This window comes from Lolium rigidum, chromosome 1 (genome assembly GCF_022539505.1).
Source record: "Lolium rigidum isolate FL_2022 chromosome 1, APGP_CSIRO_Lrig_0.1, whole genome shotgun sequence".
NCBI classification, from domain to species: domain Eukaryota; kingdom Viridiplantae; phylum Streptophyta; class Magnoliopsida; order Poales; family Poaceae; genus Lolium; species Lolium rigidum.
Genome location: NC_061508.1, coordinates 280,983,450 through 280,989,487, shown reverse-complemented (window position 1 = coordinate 280,989,487; position 6,038 = coordinate 280,983,450). Strand labels below are relative to the sequence as shown.

Here is a 6,038-nt window from a genome sequence, read left to right as displayed (position 1 = left end):
TAATAAAACATCAAATGAAAAAACAAACTATCTTGATAGGTGAAACACTATGTGAATCATCAATACTACTACATGTCGTACTACATGGTGCATTAATACCACATGTCTTACTACATGGTGCTGGTTGTATAATCAACACCTATAAACTGCTTTCTCTTCTAGGGAATAATCTTGATGTTCTCAACCATAAACACTTATCATCCATAACATCTTGTGTGGCAAAATCGACAAAAGGAAAAGGAAATCATTTCAATCTTGATGTAAGGAAATATGAATATTAACTTGGTGATCATGAAAAGAACAAACGATTAAAAAACTGCAAATAGGTCATGACATAAAAATACACAAGCTTTGGCATATATTTTAAGATAGAAACATCAGTAGTCCAAATAACCACTGGTCAGCCACTTGCACAAAATGTATGGAAATTTTTATGGCATCTTCCATGGAGAAAAAAAATGTTGCTACTCTCTCTAAATATTCGATTCTTAGCCTCTGTCAACGTTTCGTGATCAAGATTTTATATCTTTAACGCCCTAGCTTAACTCCTCGTATTGAAATTAAAATAACACCATAGCTAATTTCTTGTTAATGATAAGGCGTAGAACATACACACATATGAAATCTCTCTCTCTCTCTCTCTCGCATAGTTTTTCTCTCTGTGCGCGCGCATCAGAGATAGTTTCAGTTCTAGCCGATGCTCTTTATCATATGTAAAAATAAATAAAAGCTTGCATCAACATAAGCATATTAAGCTTGGTTATCTATTGCCTGACAATTTAAGTAGCTTCAAAAATTACATTACAATGAATTTTGGTATTATTACATCCAGTAAGGCTCACGTATAGGTGAGGAAATGCTATATAGTTTTTAGGTTTCACAAATTGTTGCGAACCACGATAAATTACAAACTGTGAAACAAATATTATAACATAGAGAATCAAAATAGGTACTCATTAGGCTATTGTTCTAAGCCTATTATATAACGCAGCTAACGAAATTCCTGATTACATTTTACGGAAATCTAGAAAAGGCCTAACAACATGGCCGTGCAAGCATAGCTAAGGTACACAACACGGTGAACCACCTGCGGAGCTTTTGCTAGTGTACAAAAATTAGGAAAATGATTGTATTTCCCTAGAGGTTGTGAGAGACGCAACCTCCAGGTCGGGCGTCGCCAGAGGGGTCCCATCGTGTAGACTTCCTGGTCTACATGGTCCTTGGGGCCCACCCACGTCCCTCACGCCAGCCCATGCGCATCCCTTTCTACATCCCACACACGAATCTCATCCCCTCCGTTGTTTTGTTCCCTGGAGATCCCACACCACCAAGATTCTGGCCACGCGCCCCCGCTTTTTTCAGGCAGGTGCCACCGCTTTTCCCATCCACGCGCTGCCACCGCGTAGTCGTGCTCCCCGATTCAGCCACCTGTACCCCGCATGTGCTCTTCATTATTCTTGTACTAAGATGTGGGTGGCAATGACAATGAGTTTGAGGTCCACCTCACCGCTAGCAGGAGTCGTGCACATGGAGGGTCGATCTTGTCGTGCTTCTCCACGTCGATGTCGTCAAGGGAGGGTCGAGCATGTCATGCAACTTTGGCCAGCCCCAACTCCCTCTGACACAGGAGGCCACCGGCGACGACCCACACATGCTCCTCCTTCCCTGACCATCTCCGGTCTCCTGCATCTTTTGGGACATGGCTGCATCATCGTCACATGTTGCTGCCAGCGCTAGGGCGAGGTCCTGTCACGGTACGGTGACGTTGCTACCAACGGTTCATGGTGGTGTTGCCATGGCGTGATGATTTGGTTGCCAAGGTGGCACGGCGGTGCTATCAGTTAGAGCCATGGGTGCTGCAATGCGATTGTGCCGATGCTATTGGTTGTCGGCGATGTTGCAAAGATCTTGCCGAATACCTCTTTAAAATGATGTGATGATATGATAGTATCATTTGTTTTGGTATAATTGTTTTTCTATTTGAGTACATAAATTTTGCTAGAATGTCCTTGGCGAGTTCTTCATCGATGTCTCTGACCAGGTCAGGTTCCAGTGATGTCTCCAACGGACTTAGTATTTTTTGTTTTCTTTCGTGGACGAACCATTTGTTGCTAGAGGGAAACAAAAGCGACGGGTTTTTTTTTTTTTTTGCTACATTCGGCATAGGGACCAGGGGCTCGGAAATCAAATCCCTCGTGGCTTGCCCAACACTGTCCTAAAAATTAACTATTAACATATACATTAAAATTTATACAAAGTTAACACATATTTTATTGTTTATTGAACGGAGAGAGTACATTTCTTGGTTTCACAAATTCAGCTCACCGATTCCAGTGGTCCGGGCACAGGCAAAAATATAGGAGTATGACACATCACGACCACAACGACAGGTGTATGCTCACTTCACTTCCACCACCGAGAGTGAGATTGGGTTGCTGCTCGCGCTCGCTCGTCGGAAGCTAGCTCAGATGGAAAGAGGGAAGACGGGAGCTCTGCTATCAGGGGCGCTCGCGGGAGCAGATGCGGGCGTGAGCCGAGTCCTCCCCTGCGGCGGGGAGCGGCGGTGGTTGTTGTGGCTGGCCGGAGCCTTCTCCTGCGCCAGGCCATGGTGGTAGTTCGTGCAACACCAGGGGCGGACGCGGACGCGAGCAGAGCCCTCCTGCGGCGGGGGTCGGCTGTGGCTGGAGCCGTCTCCTGCGCCGGGGCATGGCGGTGGTTCGGGTGACACCAAGGGAGCTCGCGGGCGCGAGGGGAGTCCTCTCCTACGGTGGATGTTGTGGATGGCCGGATCCGTCTCCTGCGCTGGGACGTGGGCGTGGTTTAGGTCCTGCCGCCCAGCCCTAGCCCCGGCGGTGGCTGCTATGGACGAGTGTCACGGGGAGTATTAGGGAGGGGCAAGATGGAGACGCCGTCCACAGAAGGAAGGAAAGCGGACGGCGGCAAGTACTTCTGGCTGACCAGGAGTACTGAGGAGCAAATAAAATGTAGCCGATATGCAACTAATCGGTATGTTCCTCTTTTCTGCGGTACTAAAAATAATTTGTAGCATGTGCTAGTGCTATCTAGTTAGTCCAGCTAGTGCGGAATTCCTCTCTGTCAATTTAAGAGCAAAATTGTTGCACTTTGATTTCTATCCTTGGTTGATTAAATGCACTCAGTTCTGTTCTCTTTGCGGTCAGTATGCAAAGGCCAATGTAGAGTTAGAGCAGAGACCTGGGAGTACAACTTCCTTGAGGCTTGAGAGAGATGGTAGCTCCGAAAGAGACCCACTGTTGATGTCAACAAAACAATACATGGAGAATCAAGCTTGGGGATTTGCTTTTTGTTCAAACTTCAACAAAAGCACGCCATTTACATGTTGTCAAAGTAATGGTGATTGCTCAACTTTTCTACTGAAAGACTCAGCACAACAAGTCGATGTTTTCATTCAACGTTCTCAAAAAGAAGCTACAGCTCTCTTGATCCTACGAATAAGTGAAACTAATATCTAAATTCTGAAACCAAATCATGCTTTAATGAAAAGAATCATAGAGACAGCAAAGGGATTACACAGTTGAATTTTCTTGTACACAAGCTGAGCATCTAAACTATACAAACGAACCAAACAGTACCATTGTACTTGGTTCACTTGGATGTTCAAGTTTGCTCAGTTTCCACCGAATGTGCAAGGAATCCTTCAAGGCTACACCTGGTAAAATTAAGACTGCAAGAGCAAAGCACATTCCAAATTTCTGTACCCATAGAAGCATACAGCCTGACCTGTAGCTTCAGGAAAGGAAAAATACAAACAATAAAGGGAAAATACACAGAAAACAGAAAGGATAAATGTATTTCTTGTATGGTACCTCTGGTTCAGTTCTCTCTTCAACGTTCTAAATATTGTCAGACATGAAAGGAAAGCATGTTACTACTTTTTAGTTCAGTAAAATCTTAAGTTTTTTCCTCTGGACTACAGCTATTCGCTTAACTCCTCTTTTGCACAAACTCCCAGTCGTTTCCTCTGCCTCCACAATAAGGTGCTCACTTTGAGATCATAATGCAGTAATAGTCATTTATGTTAGTGACTATACAACAGGTTCAAGAATGTAAACTTGAATGGTGAAAATTCATTGGATCTATCTACAATTCAATTATCAGTATTGATTCCTATGTTTATTCAGTAGAAAAAGAATCACAGCAGAAGTAGTAATGGCATTGAAGCATACTGCGAAAATATTTTTAAGCAGACCTGCTACTACCTTCTTCAGTGTCTGATAACTGCTGACCAACTAAACAAACAATCTTGATGATATTTTGGCTGGGTATGACAGAATGCAACTATGAAGGCATCTGGATATATGATATTATGTGTAGTACAAATCGGAAAATACTCCACATCATTCAGGAAACCTAAGAAGGAATGGTAGCCAACTCTGCATGCAATTGTGATGTTGTTTCTAACATAGTTGCAAGATACATAAGAACAAATACACCCTATGGGCTAAGAGTAGTGCAGCTCTGCATAATCAGCAAAACTGAGAAGGAATAACAACCAAAAAATCCAAATTTAGCCATCAAACCAATACACCGCTGTCTGAACCCACATATTAATATAAAACGGTGGAAGAAAACGAAACACAAACTATTTGGAGCCATCAAACCAAAAAAAGACTAATTGCTTCGGAAAAGTAAAGTAAAGAATGTCTTAGGAATGGGAGTTATTTACCTTCGTTTGAACAGTACTTGAGCATCAGTAGCAGCTCCTCTATCATAGATAAGAAACAATAGGCCACTCACTCGAGGAAGTGCTCCGTGGCGAGTCAAACATGAAACGACATGTCATCGGCTGACCTGCAAAACTGTGTGATGAAGAGCCACAGTACGAAGTAACTGAAGTGTCTGTGTCACATCACACAAAGTACATGGGGGGCGTCACTATTGAACTGTGAGTTAGAGATGTACAATTGAGCTACATAAGACATCTTAAGTAGATCTCACAGACTGACAGTACGTGGCAAGTGCAGTTGTAGACAGAGCAAAATATAAAGGAGAAGAATGGCATCGACATGCATATATGAGAGATGCAGGTCTAGCTTCCAGGCTGATGCTCTGGCTGTTGGAAACTAAATAACAATGGCAATGCAATTTAAGGTTGTTGCATAAGCCGCACATAATAGTAATGCCGCAGGCGGTAAGCATCGACACAGAGTGACAAAGACATCATTTATAAAATCCAACATGGAGAAAAGTAAATATGGTATGATGCATAAATGTCAAGAACAAGCTAACAGAACAGACACATTATATTGTATCAAGAACGGATGAAATTTACCTCCAAGTTATCATTATGAAGCAAGGTATGTACATAATCGTTTGGTTCAAGTGAAATAAGCACCTACAAATATAATACTGTTTAGTTGCAATTAAAATACAGTTCTCCATAATATATGGTAGACTTTTACGGGATCAGTAGGAACGACACATGATCCATTCCTTTTATTCAATTGTATCATTTTCTTAATAACTTCAAGCAAATACTCCAATGATCGGAATCTGAACTTGTAAGGTTTTGTTAAGAAACAGAACATGCCTACCATCAATTCCCACTAAATCAGATTCTATGCTCAAATACATGTTCAGAACAACCTAATAGAAATACAAAATGTCTGTTAGAAGTAATGCAGCATGATAATATCAAAGGGGAAGTTCGGCCCTCACTACCTTCTTGTAGCTCTCTATACCTGCAGTTCAACAAACCTTGTCTCAACTGGCAGTAACATCTTGAAGTTCACGACGCCGACATGGGTCAGAGGAGGCCAAGGGGGCTGACCTCACGGACGATCAGCAGACATCAGCAACACATACACTCATGGAAGGCATACAAAGAGAAGAAGAAGAACACCACGGATTCAATGAAAACTGCCGCAACAGCGAATAGGACATAGTCCAATTCTTCACAAAAACCAGAGGCATCAGACAACAAATCAACTTGAGGGAACAGAAAACAGCAAGGAGGAAGAGAATGAGAGAAACTGGAAGGAGTCGGATGCACCTTGTCG

General features: G+C 42.8%; 1 long non-coding RNA gene across 1 annotated transcript; it reads right to left on the bottom strand.

Annotated features, from left to right (window-relative positions):
- Positions 1 to 4,330: 4,330 nt before the first annotated feature.
- LOC124683790 lies at positions 4,331 to 5,613 on the bottom strand. The gene is made up of 3 exons (XR_006996817.1): positions 5,574 to 5,613; positions 5,312 to 5,374; positions 4,331 to 4,878 (listed from the first exon to the last, which is right to left on the bottom strand). It is a non-coding gene; the product is annotated as an uncharacterized LOC124683790 (long non-coding RNA).
- Positions 5,614 to 6,038: the final 425 nt, after the last annotated feature.